Source organism: Macaca fascicularis, chromosome 9, assembly GCF_037993035.2.
Source record: "Macaca fascicularis isolate 582-1 chromosome 9, T2T-MFA8v1.1".
Lineage (NCBI taxonomy): Eukaryota > Metazoa > Chordata > Mammalia > Primates > Cercopithecidae > Macaca > Macaca fascicularis.
In genome coordinates, this window is record NC_088383.1 from 83,507,212 (window position 1) to 83,534,021 (window position 26,810).

General features: G+C 41.7%; 1 long non-coding RNA gene across 1 annotated transcript in view; it reads left to right on the forward strand.

Moving 5' to 3' along the window:
• The first annotated feature begins 589 nt into the window (after positions 1 to 589).
• Positions 590 to 26,810, forward strand: part of LOC135964963 (uncharacterized) — a 104,958-nt gene continuing 78,737 nt past the window's right edge. The window contains exon 1 of the long non-coding RNA XR_010577698.1: positions 590 to 1,001. This is a non-coding gene — a long non-coding RNA (uncharacterized lncRNA). The remainder of the gene's footprint in view (positions 1,002 to 26,810) is intronic.

Genomic DNA, 26,810 nt, shown 5'->3' on the forward strand with positions numbered 1-26,810 from the left:
TAATTTTTTGTAGAAATGGCATTTTGTTATGTTGGCCAGACTGGTCTCAAACTCCTGGGCTCAAGTGATCCCCCTGCCTTGGCCTCCCATAATGCTGGGATTACAGGCATGAGCCACCACACCCAGCCTGAAGTCATGGGTTTTATACATTCCAACATATGGGGTTGCATTTTTTTAAATTTATTTTTTATTTATTATTACTTTTTTCTTTAATGTTGTAAATAAAGTTTTGATGCACAAAAGAAATAGCACTTGAAAAAAAATTTTTCTTTTAAATTTTCAGCAGGCAAGTTACTTCCATAGAAGGGTGCACCCTTACAGATGGAGCAATGGTGAGCGCACACTTGGAAAAGGGAGGGGAAGGGGCTCCTTATCCCTGACACACGTGGCCCCTGCTGCTGTGTCGTTCCCCTATTGGCTAGTGTTAAGACCACACAGGCTAAACTAATTCTGATTGGCTAATTTAAGGAGAGTGACTAGGGGTGAGGGGTTTGGCGGGAAAAATGGTTATGCAGGGTGGAGAATGAGTCAGGGCGGAGCAGGTAGCAGGTAATCGGAATGAGTCAGGGTGGATAAGGTAATCAGAATGAGTCAGGGTGGAGCAGGTGATTGAAATGGGTCAGGGTGGAGCAGGTAATCAAAAAAGTTGCTTTATGAGGAAGTTAAGTTTAAAAGTAGAAGGTAAAGAATTAGACATACTGACATATTGATTCTTTGAAAAGAAATTTAGAACTCATATCTAACATTAATAAAGATGAATTCTCACTATGTTGCCTAGGTTGGTCTTGAACTCCTGGGCTCAAGCAATCCTCCGGCCTTGGCCTCCTAGTGTTGGGATTGCAGGTATGAGCTGCCGTGCCTGGCTGGATTGCATTTTAGTATATTTGTCACACCTTGTTCTTCAAAATCTCCTGGTTCTAGATGAAATGGCACAAAAACTGGCATGAGAGAGTGAAACGGTCTGAAGAATCCAGACACAGAGCTCCTGCACTTCTTCATCAGTAAGTTGATGTATGCAATATATGAGGAATTTGACTGCACAAATATGTTGTTCTATGCAATGTAGTAGCAATTTGAAACACATTTGAATTACTCTTGTATATGTCTTAGTTTTAGTTTTTTTCGTACTGATGATCATTTCACTATTCAACCGTGATAAGGAGAAGGCATCCTTGTGGAAATCATGAAAGAAGACAGATGGAAGCTTTAAAATACTTTAAAGCAGTTGTAATATTATTACAACAGAAACTAAAAGCTCTGTTAGTTGCAATCAAGATTAGAAAAAAAAAATTTTTTTGACAGGGTCTCACTCTATCACCCAGGCTCGGGTGCAGTGGTGAAATCATAGCTCACTGCAGCCTCAAACTCCTGGGCTCAAGTGATCCTCCTGCCTAGTCTTTTGAGTAGCTAGGACTACAGAGCGGTGCTGCCATACATGACTGGGATTAGAAAAATATTCTTGATAGCCAAAAGAGAAAATAAGAATGACTATGATAATCAAGATACCCAAACAGGAGATAGAAAATGGAATAAGGAAGATGAAAGTAATAATAAAGAAAAAACAAATTTTGTATGTCAACAGAACATATGAGAAGGTCAGCAGGCGCTTCAGTTTGGTGAATTCATTGATTTTTTTTATGTGTGCTCATCTGAGAAGTCATTGATTTTGATAATTGCCATGATCTTTCATTGTGCGGTCCATTATGATGAGGAATAATTTCATTCAGCACTGAATAATAGAAAAGTTTGCTTTTTCGAATTTTTGATCTATTAATATTTACAGAGGAGCAAACAGAACAGCTCGTGAAAAAACATGTTTCTCAAACAGGTATATATTTAAAATGCTTAAAAATGATCAAACTGGTATGAGAACCTGCTTAGCCTGTTCTAAGACTGAAGGTTGCATTTATCATTTTGTTAGTAAACTGTTTTCAATAGGGCAGACATTACAACAGATGGGTTTTGGGGCTAGATAAATATATTAAGAAGTTTCAAAAGTCAAGTACATTCCACAGAGCAATTAGGAGGCCATGTTTACTTAGAATACATGTAAATCAAATAAAAATGCACTAGACTGATTTCTTGAAAAATAAAACAGGAGAAATAATTCTGAATTATTTTGAAATGCTGTAAAATGTAGCCGTAGTTATTAAATTTTTAAATAAAAGTTGCTTCAGAGGTCATGGTAAAAAAAAAATAGTGTTCTTCAGACAAAGGTACTTTCATAGGGATCATCGAACTAATTTCTGGATTCTATTCTATTTTTGCACTGCGACTTGGAAAAAAAGTTAATATAAAAGAACAAATGTAACATCTCAAAACTTATAAAAGGTTAACAATATGTACAAAATGAAATAGCTACTGTTACTTTCTTTGAGACAAGGTCTCACTCTGTCACTCAGGCTGGAGTGCAGTGGTGCAATCTCAGCTCACTGCAACCTCCACCTCTCAGGTTCAAGCAATTCTCCTGCCTCAGCCTCCAGAGTAGCTGGAATTACAGGTGCCCTCCACCATGCCCAACTAAGTTTTGTATTTTCAGTAGAGACAGGGTTTCACCATGTTGGCCAGGCTGGTGTTGAACTCCTGACCTCAAGTGATCTGCCTGCCTTGGCCTTCCAAAATGCTGGGATTATAGTTGTGAGCCACTGCACCCTGCCTATTCTACATTATTAATAGAAGCACTCATGAGCCATTTTTTTTTTTTTTTTTTTTTTTGAGACGGAGTCTCACGCTGTTGCCCAGGCTGGAGTGCAGTGGCGCGATCTCGGCTCACTGCAAGCTCCGCCTCCTGGGTTCACGCCATTCTCCTGCCTCAGCCTCCTGAGTAGCTGGGACTACAGGCGCCCGCCACCGCGCCCGGCTAATTTTTTTTTGTATTTTTAGTAGCGACGGGGTTTCACTGTGGTCTCGATCTCCTGACCTTGTGATCCGCCCGCCTCGGCCTCCCAAAGTGCTGGGATTACAGGCTTGAGCCACCGCGCCCGGCCTCATGAGCCATTTTTAACTTTGGTTAATTAAAATCTATTTATTTGCAAGTTTATTTGACAATTGCAAGCTTCCACTGAACAGCATTCATGATCTGTTGTACTATTACGCAACTGTTAGGAAAGGTGAAGATAAGGAGCTGGAGTCAGCTCGCTGGCTAATGCCTGTAATCCCAGCACTTTGGGAGGCTGCGGCAGGTGGATCATTTGAGGTAAGGAGATCAGCCTGGCCAACATGGTGAAACCTTGTCTTTACTACAAATACAAAAATTAGCCGGGCGTGGTGGCGGGCACCTATAATCCCAGCTACTCAGGAGGCTAAGGCAGGAGAATTGCTAGAATCCAGGAGGCAGAGGTTGCAGTGAGCCAAGATTGCACCATTTCACTTCAGCCTGGGTGACAGAGCAAGACTCCGTCTCAAAAAAAAAAAACAAAAACAAAAACAAAAACAAAAAAACAAAATTAATTATGAGGAATTAACAGCATTTTGGTGGAGAAAAAGCTGCCCTGAGAATGACTAAAGTTGTTGGTGACTTCCACATTTCACAACAGTTATATTTTCCCTCTTGAGTTCTTTATACATGGAATACTTTATTTCATTTTATGTTGCAATACTATCCTGACACTCAATATATGTGGAATATCTTAAATGAAGTTGCCAACTTGGATTTTTTTGTAAGAAGTCTAAGTGTAAGGAGATTGTCTGCCATAGATGTTCTAAGCTTTGCAAGATGAATACAATGTTTTAAAGATTCTAAAACATTTTTCAGGCCAGTCGCAGTGGCTCATGCCTGTAATCCCAGCACTTTGGGTGGTGGGTGCATCACAAGGTCAGAAGTTCCAGACCAGCCCAGCCAATATAGTAAAACCCTGCCTCTACTAAAAATACAAAAATTAGCCAGGCATGGTGGTGGGCGCCTGTAATCCCAGCTACTCTGGAGGCTGAGTCAGGAGAATAGCTTGAACCCAGGAGACGGAGGTTGCAGTGAGCCGAGATCACGTCACTGCACTCCAGCCTGTGTGACAGAGTAAGACTCCATCTCAAAAAACCAAAAACCAAAACCAAAACTAAACAAAGAAACCAAAAAACAGTTTTCGAAGACTCAGAAGAGAAAGGCTAACACAACCTGATGCAAATAGTTTATTTAAAATGTTAATGGCTGGGTGCAGTGGCTCACGCCTGTAATCCCAGTGCTTTGGAAGGCTGAGGCAGGCAGATTGCTTGAGGCCAAGGGTTTGAGACCGGCCTGAGCAACATGGTGAAACCTTGTCTCTACAAAAAATATAAAAATTAGCCATGCATAGTAACACATGCCTGTAGTCCCAGCTACTTGGGAGACTGAGATGGGACTTGAGCCCAGGAGGCAGAGGTGGCAGTGAGCAGAGAACTTGCCATAGAACTCCAACCTGAGCAACAGGGTGAGACTCGGTCTCAACAAATAAATAAAATAAAATAAAATAAAATAAAATAAAATAAAATAAAATAAAATAAAATAAAACAAAATAAAACAAAACAAAATAAAATAAAATGTTTATGAAACTAGAATGTGCACTTTTAACTGCCATTTGGGAAATGTTTTGCAATATTTTAATAAAATAAGTGAGAAATTACAGACTTCTGATTTGGACTTATATAAAGGATATTTTCTTATATCATTTAAAGTTAACATAAGCTAATATTAATAATACAGAAAAAGTTCAGAATAAAAGATAAATGGGAAACAAAAGTGATAGAAAATTTTTTCTGATATTGAGAAGCAAATCATAAAAAATTTGCAGATTAAACCAAAAGCAGTAGCACATTAAGAGGAAGAAAAATATTTTTTAATAGACGTAATGAATAAACTCATGGATTTTTTTGAAAATCTCACTAATATAAAGAGGCAAATAAACACATTGGAAAACGATTTAAATTTCTTGCTAATTTACAGGAAAAACTGACTTTGATGAAGCTAACATAACATCTAATATGACACAGTACAAGGACATCAATGACAATTGGTTAGTGAGTGTTGTAAATTCAAAAAGCATTTAAGACAGCTACTGCAAAAGATAACTTAAAATGCTCAAATAACTTACAGATTGTAAAATAAACTTGATAGATGTTTTCCAAACTTGACATCATTCCTAAAAATATACATGACACTACAAATGATGACTTGTGAAGCTGAAAGAAACTTGTAAATTATGCATAATTATTATTATTATAATTATTATTATTATTATTTTGAGATGCAGCCTCCTCTGTCACCTAGGCTGGAGTACAGTGGAACGATCTCGGCTCACTGCAACCTCCACCTCCTGGGTTCAAGTGATTCTCCTGCCTCAGCCTCCCAAGTAGCTGGGACTACAGGCATCCGCCACCATGCCCAGCTACTTTTTTGTATTTTTAGTAGAGATGGGATTTCACCGTGTTGGTCAGGATGGTCTCGATCTCCTGACCTCATGATCCACTCTCCTCGGCCTCCCAAAGTGCTGGGATTACAGGTGTGAGCCACTGTGCCCGGCCTCATAATTATTTTCAAAACCAAACAATCAACAATGCTAGAGGAAAGGTTAAATTATCATTCTATTCATACCATAAACAATTACATTGCAAAGATATAGCCATATGAAGCCAAAACATGTAAAAAAACTTATTGTGAGGTGGTGTTTTTTCTCATTCTAAATAAGTGTTTACTGTGAACCTAATTTTATTTTAATAACTTTGCATCTTTTAAATTGAAGCAGACTCTGGCCAAGCTTGGTGGCTCATGCCTGTAATCCCAGCACTATGGGAGGTCAAGGCAGGAGGATCACTTGAGGCCAGGAGTTCAAGACTAGCCTGGGCAACATAGTGAGACCCTGTCTCAAAATAAATAAATAAATAAATTCCTCTGGTGGATGCTGAGGTTTAGGAAAAAAAGAAAAAGAAAAATTAAAAATAAGAATAAAAGAAAATAAAGCAGATTCCTCCCAAATGGTAAAATCATGAGACACCACACAATGTGGATCTGTCCCCATTGGTTTCCATGATGGCCACTACCCTGGTTTTCCAACTGACTCCTTACCTCTTCCCCTTTTCAATTTCTACTAGGTGTTGTGCCCCTGGGCTCTTTGCTGGGGACCCTCCTCTGCCCCAGACACACTTTCTCCCTAGTCACTCTCTGTGGCTTTAATTAATTTATTACTAATTTTTTTTTTTTTTTTGAGACGGAGTCTCACGCTGTTGCCCAGGCTGGAGTGCAGTGGCGCGATCTCGGCTCACTGCAAGCTCCGCCTCCTGGGTTCACGCCATTCTCCTGCCTCAGCCTCCTGAGTAGCTGGGACTACAGGCGCCCGCCACCGCGCCCGGCTAATTTTTTGTATTTTTAGTAGAGACGGGGTTTCACTGTGGTCTCGATCTCCTGACCTTGTGATCCGCCCGCCTCGGCCTCCCAAAGTGCTGGGATTACAGGCTTGAGCCACCGCGCCCGGCCTTATTACTATTTTTTTAAGAGAGATGGGGGTCTTGCTATGTTGCCCAGGCTGGTCTTGAACTTCTGAGATCAAGCAATCCTCCTGCCTCGGCCTCCCACAGTGTTGGGATTACAGGCATGAGCCACTGCACCCGGCCAAATGCTGGTTCCTCAGCCTGTGGCTTGAAATACCAGCTACAGTTGACTCTTGAACAACAGGAGGTCAGGAGTAGGGGGTGGGGACTTGGGGTGCCAACTTCACTCGGTTGAAGATCTGCAAATAACTTTTTTTCTTTACAGATGAGGTCTTGCTCTGTCTCTCAGGATGGAGTGCAGTGGTGAAATCATAGCTCACTGCAGCCTCTAACTCCTGGGCTCAAGGAATCCTCCCACCTCAGCCTTCATAGCAGCTGGGATTACAGGCCCAACCCACTGCACCCAACCACATATAACTTTTGACTCTTCCAAAACTTAACTACTAATAGCCCATTGTTAAACAGAAGCCTTACCAATAACATAACATTGATAAACACATATTTTGTATGCTACATATGTTATATAACTGTATTCTTAAACAATAGAGTAAGCTAGAGAAAACAAAATGTTATTAAGACAATCATAAGGCAGAGAAAATATATTTACCATTTATTAAGAGGATCATCATTAAGATCTTCAGCCTCATCATCTAGGAAGAAGAGGGGCTGGTCTTGCTGTCTCACGGTGGCAGAGTTGGAATAAAATCCATCATAAGTGGACCCATGCAGTTCAAACCTGTGTTGTTCAAGGGTCAACTGTATATGCAGGCTGGCTTTAAATAGCAGGCTTTTAACTCAGACTTTCTTTACCTTTGAACTCCAGGCAGCCTATTTGCCTATTTGAGTACTGCATCTCTAATAGACATCTCAAATGGAATGTGTCCAAAACAGAACTCTTGACACCCACTAAAGCAAATAAATGAACAACTATTCTAACCAACGTAGGAAATGGTGCCAAAACCACTCAGTTGCTCATGTCAAAACCACCAGTGGTCATCCTTGACTAATTGCTCTTCTACTCCCTTTAATTCTAATTCATTACCAAGTCCCACTGGCTCTTCCTCCACACCTGTTCTTTTAGCCATCCATTTCTCTCCATCCTTGCTGCTGATAACCCTAGGCCAATCCACCTTCATTTTTCCCGAACACCTGCAAACCGCCTCCCAGCTGGTCTCCCTGCCTCTCTTCTCACAGTGCAGTCCATTCTCCACAGTCACAGCAATGAACCAAAGTTAAATAATGACCTTTCCTTGCTTAACAACCCCCCTCAACAACCCTCCTTTCTCATCACACCAATAAAGTTCAAATCTTTACTTTGGCCTGTGAGGCCCTCTGTGGTTTGACCTCGGCTCACCTTTCCAAAGCAATCTTCCATCACACTGCTTACTAAATGCATTCTAGTCCCAGCAGTCTTCCTGCTCCTAGAACCCTTCAGGCTTGTGGTGTCGCTATAGTGACCCTGAACCAGGTGTTTCTTTTACCTGGAATGCTCTTTCCTGGTGGCTCATTCCTTTTGGTCATTCAGTTCTTGGCTCAAAGGGTAGCTCCTTAGGGACCCCTTCCCTAATCACTTATTAGAGTGGTTCTCTATGGGGGTGGCACCACTCCCTAGCAGGCATTTAGGAAATGTTTGGGGACTTTTTTTTTTTTTTTTTTTTTGACACGGAGTTTCACATTTGTTGCTCAGGCTAGGGTGCAATGGCACGATCTTGGCTCACTGCAACCTCCGACTCCTGGGTTGAAGTGATTCTCCTGCCTCAGCCTCCCAAGTAGCTGGGATTACAGGTGCCCGTCACCACACCTGGCTAATTTTTGTATTTTTAGTAGAGACAGGTTCACCACATTGGCCAGGCTGGTCTTGAACTTTTGACCTCAGGTGATCCTCCCGCCTCAGCCTCCCAAAGTGCTGGGATTACAGGCATGAGCCACTGTGTCCAGCCATGTTTAGGGACATTTTTGTTGGTCACAATAATTGGGGGTGCTACTGGCATTTAGTGACAAAATGGAAGGGGAGGTCAGGAATGCTAGATGTCACACGATATACAATAGAATCCTCCCAGTGAAGGACTGCCCTACATACTTTTTTTTGGTAAGAGTGCAGCTACCCTACACTCTCTCTTTTTTTCTCTCTCTCTTTTTAAAAGAGACAGGGTCTCACCGTGTTGCCCAGGCTGGAGTGCCGTGGATATTCACAGGCAGGATCGTAGTGCACTGTAGCCTCAAACTTCTGGGCTCAAGTGATCCTCGCCCCTCAGCCTCCGGACTAGCTGTGACTACAGGTGCATACCACCATACCCGACAGTACTATATGACTTTGACTGTTCCTCTGGACAGCCATGTAGGGAAAAACCTGTACCAAGAACCCACTCCATAGAGCCATAGAAATCTAATGGCTAAGTATTTTTTGCTTAGTTTTAACAGCCACTGAAATTTTTGGAAATGCAATTGTCATGTAAATTGATGAAAGACAATCCTTTGTTTTGTTTGAAGCATTACCTAGAATTGTTCCTTATTTAGGTAAATCACGTCATCAAGGGCAATGCTGCTGGTAATATTTGAGTCCTTCGTAACACTCCTATAATCAGTGGACGTTTGAGGCTATTACATTCACAGTGACTCAGTGTTTGGAAGCAAACATCTGACAATCTCATTATGTCTTCAAGTATAGTCATGCCCAATCATTTACATACTGAAATGCCTCCTTTATTATAAATATGTCCTCTTATTTCTCTTTATTATAGTTATAAATATATATACAGTATTCCTAATATATGCATACGTATATATTTAAATCATGTGCATATGTAGACTATGTCATCTATGAATTTCATTTTAGAATCATAAACTCTGTTATAAGATATGTTATTAATAAAGGCTACTGGGTCTGATAGAGTTGAAATATACTGAGTAGAGAGTAGAATGGTGGTTACTGGGGATGGGGTGGGGGTGTGTGGGAGTGGCTGGGGAGATGTTGGTGGATACAAAATTTCAGTTAGGTAGAGGAGTAAGTTCAAGAGCTCTATTACACAACATGATGACTAGAATGTATTTATTTATTTTTTATTTTTTATTTTTTTGTAGACAAAGCCTCGCTCTGTACGGCCTAGGCTGGAGTACAGTGGCACAATTATGGCTCACTCAAATACTACCAGTGGCATTGCCCTTGACAACATGTTTTACTTAAATAAAGAACAATTCTACATAATGCTTCAAACAAAACAAAAGATTATATTTCATCAATGTACATGATAATTGCATCTCCTCAACTGCCTGGGCTCAAGTGATCCTTCCACCTCCGCCTCCTGAGTAGTTAGAACTGCAGGCGCTCACCACCATGCCTGGCTAATTTTTAATTTTTTGTTGAGAGGAGTCTTCCTATGTTCCCCAGGCTGGTCTTGAACTCCTGGGGCTCAAGTGTCCTCCTGCCTTGGTCTCTGAGAGTGCTGGGATCATAGGCATGAGCCACCATGCCTGGCCCAATGTGTTGTATTTTAAAAAATTGCTAGGAGAGTAGATTTTAAGTGTTCTCACCACAAAACAATAATAAATATGTGAGGTAATGTGTACATTAATTTAGCTTGACTTAGCCACTCCCCAGTGTATACATATTTCAAAACAGCTTGTTGTAAGATAAATATATACAATTTTTATAAATAACTAATTAATTACAAAATAAAATATATGTTATGAATAGAGGCTGCTGGGTCTTGCAGTATTGAAAAATATTGTCTCTCCCTATCAGCTCACCTTCTTTTATTAAACTTTATTTTAGATTTTTTTCAATCTTTGTTTGAAACCTTATTTTGTTATCATAGCAATTATCACTAGCTAATAGCTTCTTGTAAATTAATTAATTTGTTGGTTTGATTGTTTTCTGCTTCCCCACACCATAATGTAAGCTCTGTGATATTAGTGACCTTATCTTTTTTTTTTTTTTTTTTGAGACGGAGTCTCATTCTGTCAACCAGGCTGGAGTGCAGTGGCTCAATCTCAGCTCACTGCAACCTCCACCTCCCCAGTTCAAGCAATTCTCCTGCCTCAGCCTCCTGAGTAGCTGGGACTACAGGCGCATGCCACCACACCAGGATAATTTTTGTAATTTTAGTAGAGATGGCGTTTTACTGTATTGGTCAGACTGGTCTTGAACCTCTGACCTCAGGTGATCCACCCACCTCGGCCTCCCAAACTGTTGGGATTATAGGCGTAAGCCACCGTGCCAGGCAAATCTGTCTTATTTAGTGGTTTTTTTTTAAATTATATTTTTATTTTAAGTTCCAGGGTAAATGTACAGGATGTGCAGGTTTGTTACATAGGTAAATGTGTGCTGTGTTGGTTTGCTGCACCTATCAACCCATCACCTAGCTATTAAGCCCAGCATGCCTTAGCTATTTTTCCTAATGCTCTTCGTCTCCCCTTATTTGATGTTTTATCCTCAGTGCCTAGAACAGTGTCAAGCACAGAAGGTGGCCTCAATCAATGCTGATCAAACGAATGAGTGCACACGTAAATTAATGAATGAATGGAGACAATGGTGATCATGTCTGTCTTCCTGTTCAGCCCCTTGGATTGAATTTGGCTCCCTCTAGTTGGAGAGGTAAAGATAAGAAACTGACAGGAAGGTGTGGTAGAATTCTGTGTATGACGTCAAAACTTTTTTTTGGAGATTTTAAGAGATTCTGGATGTAGACAGATCTGTTTTTGGGGCTCAGGTGAGAAGATGTGGCACAAAATTGGGGAGGGGGTGTTTTCTTCCCTCTGTAGTGCTCCCAGGGTTCCCTTGGCACTCTGAGGATTGGTAGCTTTGGTGGCTTCCAAAAAACCTTGGCAGAGCTTCTGTGGTTAGGAGAAGCCCATGATGTGGGAAAGCTGGAGCCTAGAACTACTATCTTGGCTGTAGGCACATGCAATGCTCCCCTTAGGGGCCTTCCAGAAACTTGTGTCAGGGCAGATGAGTTAGGTTTGACCAGCAGGTAGGAATTCAAGGGTACATCGTGAGTCATAGCCATTTGGGCACCAAAATTAACTCTGACCTCTTTTTGACTGCATAGGTTGATGGGGCAAGCAAGGTACAGATTACATATACATAATGTCATTTTAAGTCATCCAGATCTTTAACATAATCTGTAGGTATCGTTGTATAAGAAAGAGTATTAAGCTACGTGATAATTGTGTTGTCTCTCTCACCTGTTCTTAATTTGGAACTATCATAGTTGTGAATGTCAAAACCTCTCAGCTGGGAGATCCTGTGGAAGCTGAAATCCAGCCCTTGCTTCACTCACTAAACCTCATGGGCTTCTTCTGCCTGGATAAATACTTTTTCTATTAGAATTTCTTTTTTTTTTTTTTTTTTTTTTTTTTGAGACACAGTCTTGCTCTGCTGTCACCCAGACTGGAGTGCAGTGGTGTGTGATCTTGGCTCACTGCGACCTCTGCCTTCCGAGTTCAAGCAATTCTCCTGCCTCAGCCTCCTAAGTAGCTGAAACTACAGGCACCTGCCACCACTCCCAGCTAATTTTGTATTTTTAGTAGAGTTGGGGTTTCACCATGTTGGTCTGGCTGGTCTTGAACCCTGACCTCAGGTGATCCACCTGCCTCAACCTCCCAAAGTGGTGGGATTACAGGCATGAGCCATCGTGCGCGGCCTCCTGTACACCTTTGAGCCTCTATGATGATGACGTCTCTTTGCATAGCTAAGGCTGAAGTGGCAACTATGCCACCAGTACCTGGTAAAGTGCTCCCAGGGTTCCCTTGGCACTCTGAGGACTGGTAGCTTTGGTGGCTTCCAAAGCTACCAGGGAGTACAGTGCTCCCTGCATGGACTTTAGAGCCTGGAGTACCTGGATATGGATTCCAGCTCTGCCATTTACCAGCTAAGTGACCTTGGGCAAGGAGTTTAATCTTTCTGTCCCTTAGTTTCCCTACTTGAAAATAGGGACCAGGCTGGGTGCAGTGGCTCATTTCTGTGATGCCAGTACTTTAGGAGGCTGAGGTTGGCAGATCACTTGAGGCCACAAGTTCAAGACCAGCCTGGCCAACTTGGCAAAACCCCGTCTCTACTAAAAATACAAAAATTAGCCAGGCATGGTGGCGCACACCTGTAATCCCAGCTCCTTGGGAGGCTGAGGCAGGAGAATCGCTTGAGCCTGGGAGGCAGAGGTTGCAGTGAGCCGACGATGGTGCCTATGACAAAGCAAGACTATCTCAAAAAAAAAAAAAAAAAAAAAGATAAGAATTATAATACTTCTCTATTATGATTGTGAGATTTAAAATGAATTAACATATGTAAAGTGTGATATCTCACATATAGAAACCCCATAGGTGCCACTGCAGCCAGGCAACTGTGGTGGGCCATTCAAAAAAAAAAAAGAAAAAAGAAAAGAAACTCCACATAAAGGTTAGCTGTTGAGGTATCCTTTTCTTATTTAGCCTTGCTTTTGAGATATTTACAAAAAGTAGTGCTGCCTGCCTAGTATGGTCACCATTACAACAGCTGAGCACACGTATCGGGGTTACGATGCGTGGTGTCCCTGCCGACCATGGTGTGACTGCCAGCACCGCTGACACCAGCCCTGCCAAAGGCAGAGACACAGGTGAAGCCTGTGACAAGGGCTCTACCTCTGGTTGCTTAAGCAGCCCTCAGCGGAGTCTCCCATTTCTGTCAAAGCCGTATATATCCATTCTGTGAGAGCCTCGCCTCTCCCTCAGTGCTCCATGGAGGTGCTGGTGAATCTTCCTGATCATTCCAGAGGAGAGCTGAAGGTGGAGATGCTGGTTACAAAGTTTCAGGAATGTTCAGGAAGTAGGAGATGATCCAGGTGAAGTAGAGTGTTGTTTTTATTTTTAAATAATGGAAAGAGGAAAAAAACAGTGATAGTATTTACTAGTGGCTATTATGGCTAAAACCAGAAATGATTATGGAAGACAACAAAGAACCTAAAGGAAATGATGTCAATCAATCAGACAGTGTTTAACTGTGCATCGACTTTGTGCCAGCGTAGTGCTCTTGGTAAGGTGATCTTCATTTTTCATGTCATAGCTTGCATAGAAAATGATGATACGGCCGGGCGCAGTTGCTCATGCCTGTAATCCCAGCACTTTGGGAGGCCGAAGCAAGTGGATCACGAGGTCGGAAGATTGAGACCATCCTAGCCAACATGGTGAAACCCCGTCTCTACTAAAAGTACAAAAATTAGCTAGGTGTGGTGGCACGTGCCCGTAGTCCCAGCTACTTGGGAGGCTGAGGCAGGAGAATCGCTTGAACCAGGGAGGTGGAGGTTGCAGTGAGTGGAGATCGTGCCACTGCATTCCAGCCTGATGACAGAGCGAAACTCCGTCTCAGGGGGGGGAAAAAAAGAAAGAAAATGATGATATTGTATGGACTCTGGGGTAAACTGATAAAGCAGACCTGGCCAGAAATACCAATCTAGGGGCTCTCACACAGACCCTGCCTGCCTATCCTGAGATCTGAGGGGGATCACTAGCTCCATTTGCCTGTAACCCTTTTATGGCACAATACATTCTTTTTGGGAAGTTCTTAGAAGAGATCACTAAGAGCCAGATAATTGACAAAAGTTTCATGGAGGTGAAGGGAGAATGTTGAAAGCTGGGTAGGTTGGAGGGATGGTATTGACAGGAAAAGATATTCCAGCGGAGGAAATAACATGACCCAAGGCAGGGTACCTGGGGTGAATGCAAGGTCTGTGTGGTTAAGGGGAGGGCTGGAAACAGTGGCAAATGGCAACAGAGAGTTGATGTTAAAATGCTGTGGGATTTATGCAGACGAGACCCAAAATAGAGAAAGCCTAGAAAACTAGAACATTCAGGCTCAGGGAAGAAGGCGGTAAATATATTTTTATTTTATTTTATTTTATTTTATTTTGAGACGGAGTCTTGCTCTATCGCCAGGCTGGAGTGCAGTAGAGGGACCTCTGCTCACTGCAACTGCCACCTCCTGGGTTCAAGCCATTCTCCTGCCTCAGCCTCCCGAGTAGCTGGGATTACAGGTGTCCGCCACCATGCCCAGATAATTTTTGTATTTTTAGTAGAGACAGGTTTCACCATGTTGGCCAGGATGGTCTTGATCTCTTGACTTTGTGATCTGCCCGCCTTGGCTTCCCAAAGTGCTGGGATTACAGGCATGAGCCACCATGCCTGGCCAGTAAATATTTTTTTAAAGTCTATGTGTTGGGGAGAATGGGGAAACAGACACCTCTGTACAATGCTGGTGCAGTGTAAAAGGCACAACCTCTTTGGAGAAAATTTGGCAGTATCTAGCAAAATTACAAATGCACATGTTCTTTGACTTAGTATTCCACTTCAAGGAATATATAGATATAGATAACGTACAAAGTTATTTACTATGCCAATCTTGTAATAATCAGGATTGGAAATAAGGTTTGAAAACAACTTTTGAATGTCCACGAATAGGGGGTTCATTAAATTAAGCATGGTACATCCATATAATGGAATACTGTGTGGCTATACAAAAATAATGAGAGCTGGGACACACATCTGTAATCCCATTCACTTGGGAGGCTGAAGTGGGAGGATCACTTAAGCCTAGGAGTTTGAATCCAGTCAGGGCAACAGAGTGAGACACCGTTTCTAAAAGAAGACAAAGAATGAAAGAGTGAGAGAGGTGTATGTACTTTATGTTTGCACATATATTAAGTGGAAAAAGCAAGGGACAGAATACAATGTTTAGAATGCTCACAAGGGCACAAAAAGCAAGAGAAAGAAGGTGTGTGTGTTGTTTGTTTATGTATAAAATAAAGAACACATACAAAAACTGATAAGACTGGTTGTTTCTGAGTCGGGAAACTGGTTGCTAAGGGACAGAAGTGGGAGGAAAACTTTTTATAGCATATCTTCTTCTTCCAAAACTTTGAACTCATGTGGGTCTATTATGTATTTAAAAATTAAAACAATTAAAATAGAGAAAATCTCTTGGACTGCTAAAAATAAAAAAAAAATAGTGTTTGTTATCTTAGATGCCCTAGATGTGTGGGATACTTTTTTTTTTTTTTTGAGATGGAGTCTTGCTCTGTTGCCCAGGCTGCAGTGCAGTGGCACGAGCTCAGCTCATTGCAACCTCCCCCTCCCGGGTTCAAGCAATTCTCCTGCCTCAGGCTCTGAGTAGCTGGGATTACAGGCATTCACCACCATGCCCGGCTAATTTTGCATTTTTAGTAGAGATGGGGTTTCACCATGTTTGTGAGGCTGGTTTTGAACTCCTGACCTCAAGTGATCCACCTGCCTCGGCCTCCCAAAGTGCTGGGATTACCGGCATGAGCCACTGCACCCAGCCCTACTTCTTAAGAGAGAAAAAAATTACGCCAGCTTATATCTTTTGAATTAGGCCTTTGTTTTTTCCACTTTTATGAGTCTCCTAGATTTCTGCTTTCTTATTAAATAGCACAGCCATAGTGACTTGCTTTCAGTTTAATTCAAAATCTTTTAACATCATATGAACTTAACCATCTAAAAAGATTCCATTATGTTTATTTTTACATGGATTTAAATGAATTATGCTACTCAAGCCCCAAATTGAAACATATTATGTATGGAAATCATAATTATTCATATCATTTAATTCTGCCCATTTCATGTAGGTGTTCAGTAAAGATTGAGTAATAATGCCATCTCCATGTATATTAGCAAATATTTCTTTCAGCCTTGGTGAAACTTTTTTTTTTTTTGGAGAGAAGATCTCTTTCTGTTGCCTAGATTGGAGTGCAGTGGCACAATCATGGCTCACTGCAGGCTCAACCTTCCAAACCCAAGCAATCCTCCCACCTCAGCCTCTCGAGTAGCTAGAATTACAGGTGCACACCACCACACCCAGTAAATCTTTTTTTGTAGGGGTGGGGTCACACTGTGTTGCCCAGGCTGGTCCCAAACGCCTGGCTTCAAGTGATCTTCCCACTTGGCCTCCCAAAGTGCTGGAATTGCAGATGTGAGCCAACACACCCAGCCAGAAACTAACCAGTCATATTCATTGTTTTCCTCCTTGAAAAAGAAGTTGAAAATTGCCAAATGCACATTTTCCCCTGTTCCAAGTCTATGTCCAGCCACACCCTGTCTGGACATAAAAATGTAACCTCAGATTCGAGTTTGTCATTGGTAAGTACTTCCAGACACTGGGAAGCAACTTCTTTCTGTCCCCTGATCCCCACTCCAACAAAAGAGATGAACACTTTTAAGCTAAAGTTTTCAAATAGTTCTTATAAGGAAAGCTCAAATATTTTAAATCAATAATTGGTCAATAAAGCAGATGTTCCTGAAGTAACACTCTTTATACGTACATGGTTTGCTCCCTCTGTAACATAGGGAAAGGGAATTTTCTCATAAAGTAGTGTGATACTCCACAGGAGGGCCCTGGTTAAATTCCATTATCAAGGACTGCTAGACACAGCTTGCATTCTTGTTGTAATAACTATTGCTTAAAATATTTAAACTTCTTTCTGGGCCATGGAATTTTGTGTTAAAAAATAGTCATTCTTGTGATAATTGTAGCTGTGTTTTAAATGTTTTAAATGATTTGCTGTCATTGCATATTGCTGTTCACCCAGATTGTAAAAGTTTAGGTTCCTAAAGCAGGAACAAAACACTGTTTCGCACCAGCCTGCTATTAATTGGAAAGCAGACTGGGAGGTTGATGGGCCAAAGGGACAAGATGGGTCACCTCTCCTTTCTATGAAAGGGTAGACCATAGCTGGGGCTTTTGGAAAGTCAAAGGAGAGTTTTTAATGACCTAAAACTAACTTTTTAAAATTTCCACAATCATGGGTGCAAGTAGGACCGAGCAACAGGAAAGCAAATAAGGAACTAGGACAAAGCAAAGATTTTCCTGGCATCTTTGACCACTGTCAATCAAAACATAGGTTTTCAATGATGTTCTTTTTTAGCCAGTGAGACACACATTCTCATCTATATTAACACGACTGTCACAGAACATGCTCTTATGAAACTAATGTAGCAAATTATGAAAATTACTCTGGCATGTGCCAAGAGTCTGATTTTGCAGTTTTTGACACTAAAGGCCTGATTCCCCACTCTGCTCCCCTCCTCCCACAGGGCGTCCTGAGCAAATGCTCCTTAAACACAAAGACAGTAATAGGAACTGTTAAACATTTGGTGTCCTGTTTTTGTGTAGTTTCTAAATACGTCCTCTAGGTGTCTTCAGTGACCAGCATTCGTGGAGATTTTCGAGTACTTTTGCCAGCTCGCGGGGTGTGGGTTCAGTTTGTAAAAACAAGTTCTGCAATCACTTCTTTAGAGCATTTTGAAAAACTAGAATGAAATATTTTGGGTAATAAGTACTTCTAAGTATTTAATAAACTTTTCACATTCATTTTAGGTAAAATACTGATTTTATATTTCTGCAGTGTTGACTACTCAGGAAACTTTCTTCTAATACAAATGGTTTAGGTTAAATTGTTTTTAAAAATGCCGCTGGGGGGCCGGGCGCGGTGGCTCAAGCCTGTAATCCCAGCACTTTGGGAGGCCGAGACGGGCGGATCACGAGGTCAGGAGATCGAGACCATCCTGGCTGACCGGGTGAAACCCCGTCTCTACTTTAAAAAAAAAATACAAAAAACTAGCCGGGCGAGGTGGCGGCGCCTGTAGTCCCAGCTACTCGGGAGGCTGAGGCAGGAGAATGGCGTAAACCCGGGAGGCGGAGCTTGCAGTGAGCTGAGATCCGGCCACTGCACTCCAGCCTGGGCGGCAGAGCGAGACTCTGTCTCAAAAAAAAAAAAAAAAAAAAAAAAAAAATGCCGCTGGGGCTAAAGAAAGCACATTTCCCCCCCATTGTTCTGTATTATCACTATTATTATTAGTTATTATTATTTTGACACAGGGTTTCGCTCTTGTTGCCCAGGCTGGAGTGCAATGACGCGATCTGCAACCTCTGCCTCTGGGTTCAAGTGATTCTCCTGCCTCAACCTGCTGAGTAGCTGGGATTACCAGCGCCCACCACCACGCCTGGCTAATTTTTTGTATTTTTAGTAGAGACAAGATTTCCCCATGTTGGCCAGAGTGGTCTCAAACCCCTGACCTCAGGTGATCCACCCGCCTTGGCCTCCCAAAGTGCTAGGATTACAGGTGTGAGCCACCGCGCCCAGCCTATTATTTAAAAAAAAAAAAAAAAATCAACAGTTTTTTTGGGAACAGGTGGTATTTGGTTACATGAATAAGTTCTTTAGCGGTGATTTCTGAGATTTTGGTGCACCCATCACCGGAGCAGTGTACACTGTACCCAATGTGTAGTCTTATTTTTTTTCTTGAAACGTAGTTTCGCTCTTGTTGCCCAGGCTGGAGTGCAATGGCACGATTTCAGCTCACTGCAACCTCTGCCTCCCGGGTTCAAGCGATTCTCCTGCCTCAACCTCCTGAGTAGCTGGTATTACAGGCACGCGCCACCTTGCCTGGCTAATTTTGTATTTTTAGTAGAGACTGGGTTTCTCCATGTTGGTCAGGCTGGTCTCAAACTCCCGACCTCAGGTAATCTGCCCGCCTCGGTCTTCCAAAGTGCTAGGATTATAGGTGTGAACCACTGCACCCGGCCCAATGTGTAGTCTTCTATTCCTCACCCCACTCCTACAAGTCCCCAAAGTCCATTGTATCATTCTTACCCCTTTGTGTCCTCAGAGCTTAGCTCCCATTTGTGAGTGACAACATCCGATGTTTGGTTTTCCATTCCTGAGTTACTTCACTTAGAATAATTGTCTCCAATTCCATCCAGATTGCTTCGAATGGCATTATTTCATTCATTTTTATAGCTCAGTAGTATTCCATGGTATATATATACACATCATATTTTCTTTATCCACTTGTTGACCAATGGACATTTGGGCTGGTTCCATATTTTTGCAATTGTGAATTGTGCTGCTATAAACATGTGTGTGCAAGTATCTTTTTCGTATAATTACTTAATTTCCTTTTGGTAGATACCCAGTAGTGGACTTGCTGGATCAAATGGTAGTTCTACTTTTAGTTCTTTAAGGAATCTCCTCACTGTTTTCCATAGTGGTTTTACTAGTCTACCTTCCCACCAGCAGTGTAAAAGTGTTCCCTTTTCACCACATCCATGCCAGCATCTACTACTTTTTTTTATTAAAGCCATTCTTGCAGGAGTAAGGTGGTGTTGCATTACGGTTTTGATTTGCATTTCTCTTATCATTAGTAATGTTGACCATCTTTTCATATGTTTGCTGGCCATTTGTATAAATTCTTTTGAGAATTGTCTATTCATGTCCTAAGCCCAATTTTTGATGGGATTGTTTGTTTTTTTTCTTCCTGATTTGTTTGAGTTCCTTGTGGATTTGGATATTAGTCCTTTGTGAGATGTAGACATTACAAAGATTAAGAATGCACATTTTTTTAAAGGGGAGCAGCTTTATTGAAAAATGTGAATTGCATTTGTATTATGGAAATTACAGTGGCACAAAAGACAGAGTCCAAGAAGACTCTGCAATAGGCTTAGGTTGTGAGGCTCTGAAATCCAAATTATAATCTGTTTTTCTTTATTATTCACATTTGGGCTTGAAGAGAATTCTAAAAATATATTCAGTGGGAGGATCTATTGTGAGGAGGGGGCTGTAATGTGGGATTTGACACTGATAAATGTGGATGGGGTCATGTACATGTGGCTAGGGAATTTTTGTTGTGGGCTAGAGGATCTATTGACTCTATCTACATGGCTCTATGACCTTGTTCTAGAATACTGATGACCCAACAGAAGTGTGCAACATCTAAAAATGGCACTTTCAATATCCTAAGATTTACATTCAAATAGGTGAAATAATTTTCAATTATAATTAAAAGATAATAAAGCATTGGATGAAATCATTTACCTTTATTCCTTTGTCCTAGAGCTACTGAATGTCAAAGCATTTCTTTTTCTAAGCTTTTTATTTGGAAATAGTTTCAAACTTATAAAAAAGTTGTAGAAGTAAAGATAGTTATAAGGAACATTCCTATACCTTTTATCAGAATTGACCTGTTGTTAGCATTTACCCCACTTACTTTGTCATCTGAACTCTTTGGTCTCCTCCCCTTCATATTATTTTTTTCTTTCTTTCTTTTTCTTTTCTTTTTGTTTTTAGACAGAGTCTTGCTCTGTTGCCCAGGCTGGAGTGCAGTGGCATAATCTCAGCTCACTGCAATCTCCGCCTCCCAGGTTCAAGCAATTCTCCTACCTCAGCCTCCTGAGTAGCTGGGATTACAGGCATGCACCACCACCACGCCTGGCTCATTTTTTTATTTTTAGTAGAGTCAGAGTTTCACCATGTTGGCCAGGCTGGTCTCGAACTCCTGGCCTCAAGTCATCTGTCTGCCTTGTCCTCCCAAAATGCTGGGATTACAGGCATGAGCCACCATGCCTGGCCCTCTGTATTTTTTTCTGTACTATTTAAGGGTAAATTACAAACATCATGTCCTATTACCCTAAGTTCTTCTGTGTTTATTTCCTACAAATGACTACAATATGGCTGTTTTCTTCTTACATTTACATTGATATAATGTTTTTATCTTATCTACCATCCATATTCTAATTTTATTAGTAATCTAGTAATGTCCTTCATAGTATATTTTTCTCTCCAGTGGATCCAGTCCAGGAATAGGCATTGCGTTTAGTTGTCAGAATTCTTTAGCCTCCTTCAATCTGGAACAAATCCTACAACCTTCCCTTGTCTTTTATGACATTTTAAAAAGAACATTGTTTGTCCCCCTTTTGTAAATATAACATTTCTAATTTTGTATTTGTGTAGTGTTTTTTGGTGCTAGATTGAGGTACTACATTCCTTAGCAGATTACTGCATCGGTGATGTGTCCTTTCAGGACATCCCATCGGGAGGCCTGCAATGTCCATCTCTCTCTCATCCATGATGTTAACTTTGATACTCTGGTCAAGGAAGCCTGATTTCCCCACTATCTAATTACTTTTTCCTTTCTCTCTCTTGCAAGTAATAGGACTATGCAAATATCTTGCATCTTATAAAAATTTCATCCAGTATTTAACTTTCATTGATAATTTTTTCCTGATTTGATTTTAACCATGGTAGTTGCAAAATGATAATTTTCTAACTTTAGCATTACTTCCATATCTACTATTCAGTCCTCTGCATTCTACTGTAAGCAAGAGATCTCTCTTTTTCATCTATCTATCTATCTATCTATCTATCTATCTATCTATCTATCAATCATTTATCTATCATCTTTTGTGTGTGTGTGTGTGTGTGTGTGTGTGTGTGTGTGTGTGTGTGTGTGTGTGGTTTTAAGGAACAAAAAGTTTAATAGGCAAGAAAGAAGGAAGGAAGAAGAAAACAGCTCCCCCGTACAGAGACAGAGGGAGGGGGAATTTGAACAAAGAGAAAACGCTTTATCTATCTATTTTCTGTCTGTCTGTCTGTCCATCTATCTTCTATCTTCACCAGCATCATCATTTTTCCTTGTGTTTTTGCAATGGACATGAATTTCTAGTCATTCAATGGTTTATAATTCATGATTGGTGCTAGGACATTTCATTCTCACATTGTCCTCGATTTGGCCAGAATCAGCCAAGCTAGCTCTTGTGTTCTTGTCATACGCCTTCATTATTGTTTGGAGCATTTTCTTACTTTCTGAAATAGCCAGATATTCCAGGTTCTTCTGCACCTATCCTGTCCTGTTCCATCCTGTTCCTGTAATCAGACATTTCTCTGAGAATCCCTGGATCCTTTTAGCGGAAAATGGTATTAGAATCCAAGATCTGGGTGCTACTGATGGGTATTTGCCTCTTGGCCCTCTAAAAGTGTAGAGAGCTAAAAAATACATATGTGTATATAGGCATATACACATACACATACATACACATATACATGCATACATTTATAATATACATGTGCACACAGATATGCCTATATAACACCTACATAGTCATATTTTAGAAATCACAGTTCACAACAGTACCTCCAAATCTAATACACCCCTGTAGGATTCTTTCTTGCTTTCCCCAGTTTCATATTTTCATGTCCCTTATTCCACAATGGGAACCGTGACTCTCGACACCAACACAGTGACTCATTTTCAAAGCACTTGCTTTACAATCTTCCACATTTGGCTTCACACAGAGTAGACAGTTTAAATTTTATTTTATTTTATTTACTTATTTATTTATTGAGACAGGATCTCACTCTGTCACTCAGACTAGAGTGCAGTGGGGTGATCATAGCTCACTGTATCCTCAACCCCCGGGCTCAAGCGACCTCCTGACTCAGCTTCCCAAGTAGATGGGACTACAGGCACTTGCCACCATGCCTGGATAATTTTTTATTTTTTGTAGAGAGGGGGTCTTAATATGTTGCCCAGGCTGGTCTCAAACTCCTTGGCTCAAGCAATCTTCCTGCCTCAACCTCCCCAAATGCTGGGATTACAGGCGTGAGCCACCATGCCAGACGGTTTCCTTTTCTGAAGTCTATAGCAGCTGAAAGTTTTATCACACAATTTTAACTATACATTATCTTAATTTATTTGATATGACCTCATTGACATTATTTTTGTCTCTCTCTGATAAAATCGTTAGATCTTGAAGGCAGGGATAATATTTCATATTTGCTTTTGTGTTCAGCCAACATTGGGCGTAGAGTAACTGTTTGATTTACACTTACTGGTTGAGGAGAATACTACGCTGTTGCAGGCTCATGGAAGAGCTATTTTATGGCCAGCAGGGCCTTGTTGTACACCTCAAATTATGCCACGTAGGTGGTTGTCCTCCTTCCTACACAGGCTGGCACTGGGCTGACTTACCCAGCCTGCAAAAAACTTCATCCAAAATGCAGCACCTGCCAATGATTTCTCTTTCACTCACTGTCTGGCTGGTTGTAGACCAAAACCCCAAAACCACAGTTTGTTTTATTTAATTGTATCACTAGTGTTCACTGTTTCTTCTTTCCACATTTCCTCCCTTCATTTAAAATAACCCAGATCTTGGCTGGGCACGGTGGCTCATGCCTTTAATCCCAGCACTTTGGGAGGCCAAGGCGGGTGGATCACGAGGTCAGGAGATCGAGACCATCCTGGCTAACACGGTGAAACCCTGTCTCTACTAAAAATACAAAAAATTAGCCAGCTGTGGTGGCGGGCACCTGTAATCCCAGCTACTTGGGAGGCTGAGGCAGGAGAATCTTTTGAACTTGGGAGGCGGAGTTTGCAGTGAGCTGAGATCGCACCATTGCATTCCAGCCTGGGCGAAAGAGCAAGATTTTGTCTCAAAACAAAACAAAACAAAACAAACAAACAAAAACAAAAACAAAAAAACAAAACCCAGCTCTCTAGTGCATAATGGGTTATATTACGCAGTTACATCTCCCTTGGAAGTTGGGAGAGAAAAAGAGAAGATTGTCTCCTATTTTTACTTTACTTCAATAAGAAGCAACATTAACTAAAGTAGAAGCCTTCACAGGCAAAGCTATATTTTCTCATAGATCATAACTTTTGGTTAATTTAGACATCATTGACTGACTCTGACATCAACTATTTGAAAGACAACATTTTAAGTGGCATGGGTTGATACACCACTTATCAAATCAAATATTACTTCTGTGGAAAACACAATATTACTTCTGTGGAAGTAATATTTGCGCTATATTTTAAAGATAACTTGGAAAACAATATCTATATGAAAATCTTATTGTATCTGCTTTTCAAAGTTTTCTATTTTGTCCAAATGAGAAAATTTTGGTTCTGTGTTAGATAACAGTGCAAAACTTAGGGGAACCCATGTCCTGCTCAAATGAGGTCCTGCTTGATTAGGTTTTCTTATACTACACGTCGATCCAATAGTTGCAGTTTGACTTTTCATCTCATTTTACTGAAATCAAAATGAGGCCAGTGTAAGTGATGAAATGCCAGGGCATCAGAGGGAAAGTTACAGTTTTTCTAGGGTTATTTTTGAAAACACTCTGAAATAGTGCCTGCTGTCTTAGAAGTTTGTTTCATTCTTAAAAAGAGCTTGGCTGTGAATGGACCCAATAGTGGAAGAAGTGCCTGCAATACCAGCGTTTCCAGCGTGGAATTTGTGAGTGGGTGGGAAATGCTTAATTGCTATTTACCTGCCGAACGCTGCCTTTGACACACATGATGAGCCAGCGTTGTTTGACTGTCACCTCGTTAGGAGGCAGGATTCTTCAGCCCACACTCTGCTCAACACTGACTTCTCTTCTGTGTGTGCTTTGTGTCTGTAGTTTTTGCCCTGTGTGTGCATTTTGAGGGAAGCACCAATCCAAGCAAGCTCCTCCGTTTTGTCATTGTAGGGGGAACCACAGAGCTTCCCACGCAACCACAGCCTCAAAGGGAGTCTTGGATGCTGATTCTTTTGAAGATGCATTTTTTAAACAAAAGGGATTCCCCTATATGCTGGTGTGCCTAACAATTCTTTCTTTTCCACCACTTCATACAGAATTTCAGACAAAAGTCCATTTGTACCTATCAGGCCATATGTTCCTAAATACATAAGTAAATTCTTGGAAGTCTAGGATGCGGTTTCTACTCATTTCAAAGTTCAGGTGTAAGGATGCAATTGCAGATTCATAAGCAGACTAAATATATTTCAGAAATAAAGCAGACCCACACCTGATATGCTACCTCTGGTTATTTCATGGATTATTATTAGTTCATTCAGATATGCCACAGGTCAAAGTCTATTCTCTGAAACATAATAGAACTGCATACATAGAGCAGAAAACATCAGGTAGGATGCCCAGACACCTGCTTCACACACACTGAATATCTTGTGTAACTCTCAGCAGATCCACACTAACAGAGAATGGTACTGCTGATGTCTTCCAACTAAGAAGGAACCTGAAGTACCAGATCAGTGTCAAAATAAACTCATTTTCTGAGGGTCTCTTGGAGTGGAAGAACCCATGTCTAGTCTAGACCTCTGGTCCCACATCAATCCACCAATCGGCCCGTCACCCCAAGTTCAGGTGGGAACTAAATTGGTTGTGGCAGGAGGTGTGATGCAAATGGAAGCCACTGCTCTGGGGCGTTCCTGGCGTGTCTGCCCACGCTCTCGGCTGGCTGCCTCTCCTGTCGGAAGCTCTGCTGCACAGGCTGAGATAGCAACAGGACGACCAGCCTGTGTCCCCACAGCAGCTCCCACCAACCAGACGAGGTGCTCTGTGAGAGTCCCTGAGGGCCTGGGCAGAACTTCATGCTGCCCCAGCAGGCTCAAAGCTGGCTCAGAAGTCGCACCAATTCCATGGGGTTTTCCATCAGTTTTCTCTCCCACTCTTTGTCTTACGCCTGTTTTCCCACTTTGGGCCACATATTCTCCACCTCGATACCCAACTCACCTACAGATTCAAAATGTCTTCGCTTACATAGCTCCTTTCACAATCGCTCCAGGCTCCCAAGTGGAGTAACAGATTAGCAGTCTACCCTTTTCCATTTTGGGAAAATTCCTTTGGAAAAGCTTCTCTAGGCTGGGTGGAGTGGCTCACACCTATAATTCCAGGACTTTGGAAGGCCAAGGCAGGAGGATGGCTTGAGGCCAGGAGTTTGAGACTAGCCTGGGCAACATAGTGAGACTCTGACTCTGCCAAAAAAAAAAAAAAATTAGCTGGATGTAGTGACTTGTACCTGTAGTCCCAGCTACTCAGAAGGCTGAGGTGGGAGGATTGCTTGAGCCCAGGAGTTCAAGGCTGCGGTGAGCTATGATAGTGCCACTGCACTCCAGGCTGGGCCGCAGAGTGGGAGCCTGTCTAAACACACAAACAAACAAATAAAACATCTGTAGTTTTTGCGGCTTCCCTTGCTTCTCCCCACACCCCCTGCTCCCCACCTCCCCAAAGCCCCCTTCTTATTCCAGAGGGACTCCTCTGGCCTACAGATGACTTTTAGGAATGATGGCAGAAATTCAGTAGGCCAAACCAGCTAGGTTGGGGAGAACAGCTTCCTCTCCTCCCCTTCATCCCACCCTGGGGGCCCAGGTGATTGGCTCTGGACTAGGCTGGTGTCCGATGGGAGGAAATCAATGTCCTATTCCCGTGACCCTGTTTCTCCTTTTCCATTTTGGGCCTGAATTCTGTTTGATTTAGGTCCATGGAAGAGAGTAGTTATGGATTGTTATTGGAAGAGCAGAGGAAGGGAGACAGAGCCAAGACTCAGCCAGTGTCACGTGACAAATTACTGAGGGCTGAGGGAGGAGGCAATATGCCCATGGTGGTGAGGAAATTGCAACTCGTTCTATAGAAGATAAGAACCCAGAATGTGTTGTGAACTCCCCTGGGTCAAACTAAAGGCAGAAGGAAGGGGAGAATCATGAAAAAGCAAGAGGTCACCTTTATCTAAATATAGTATAGCACAGAGGC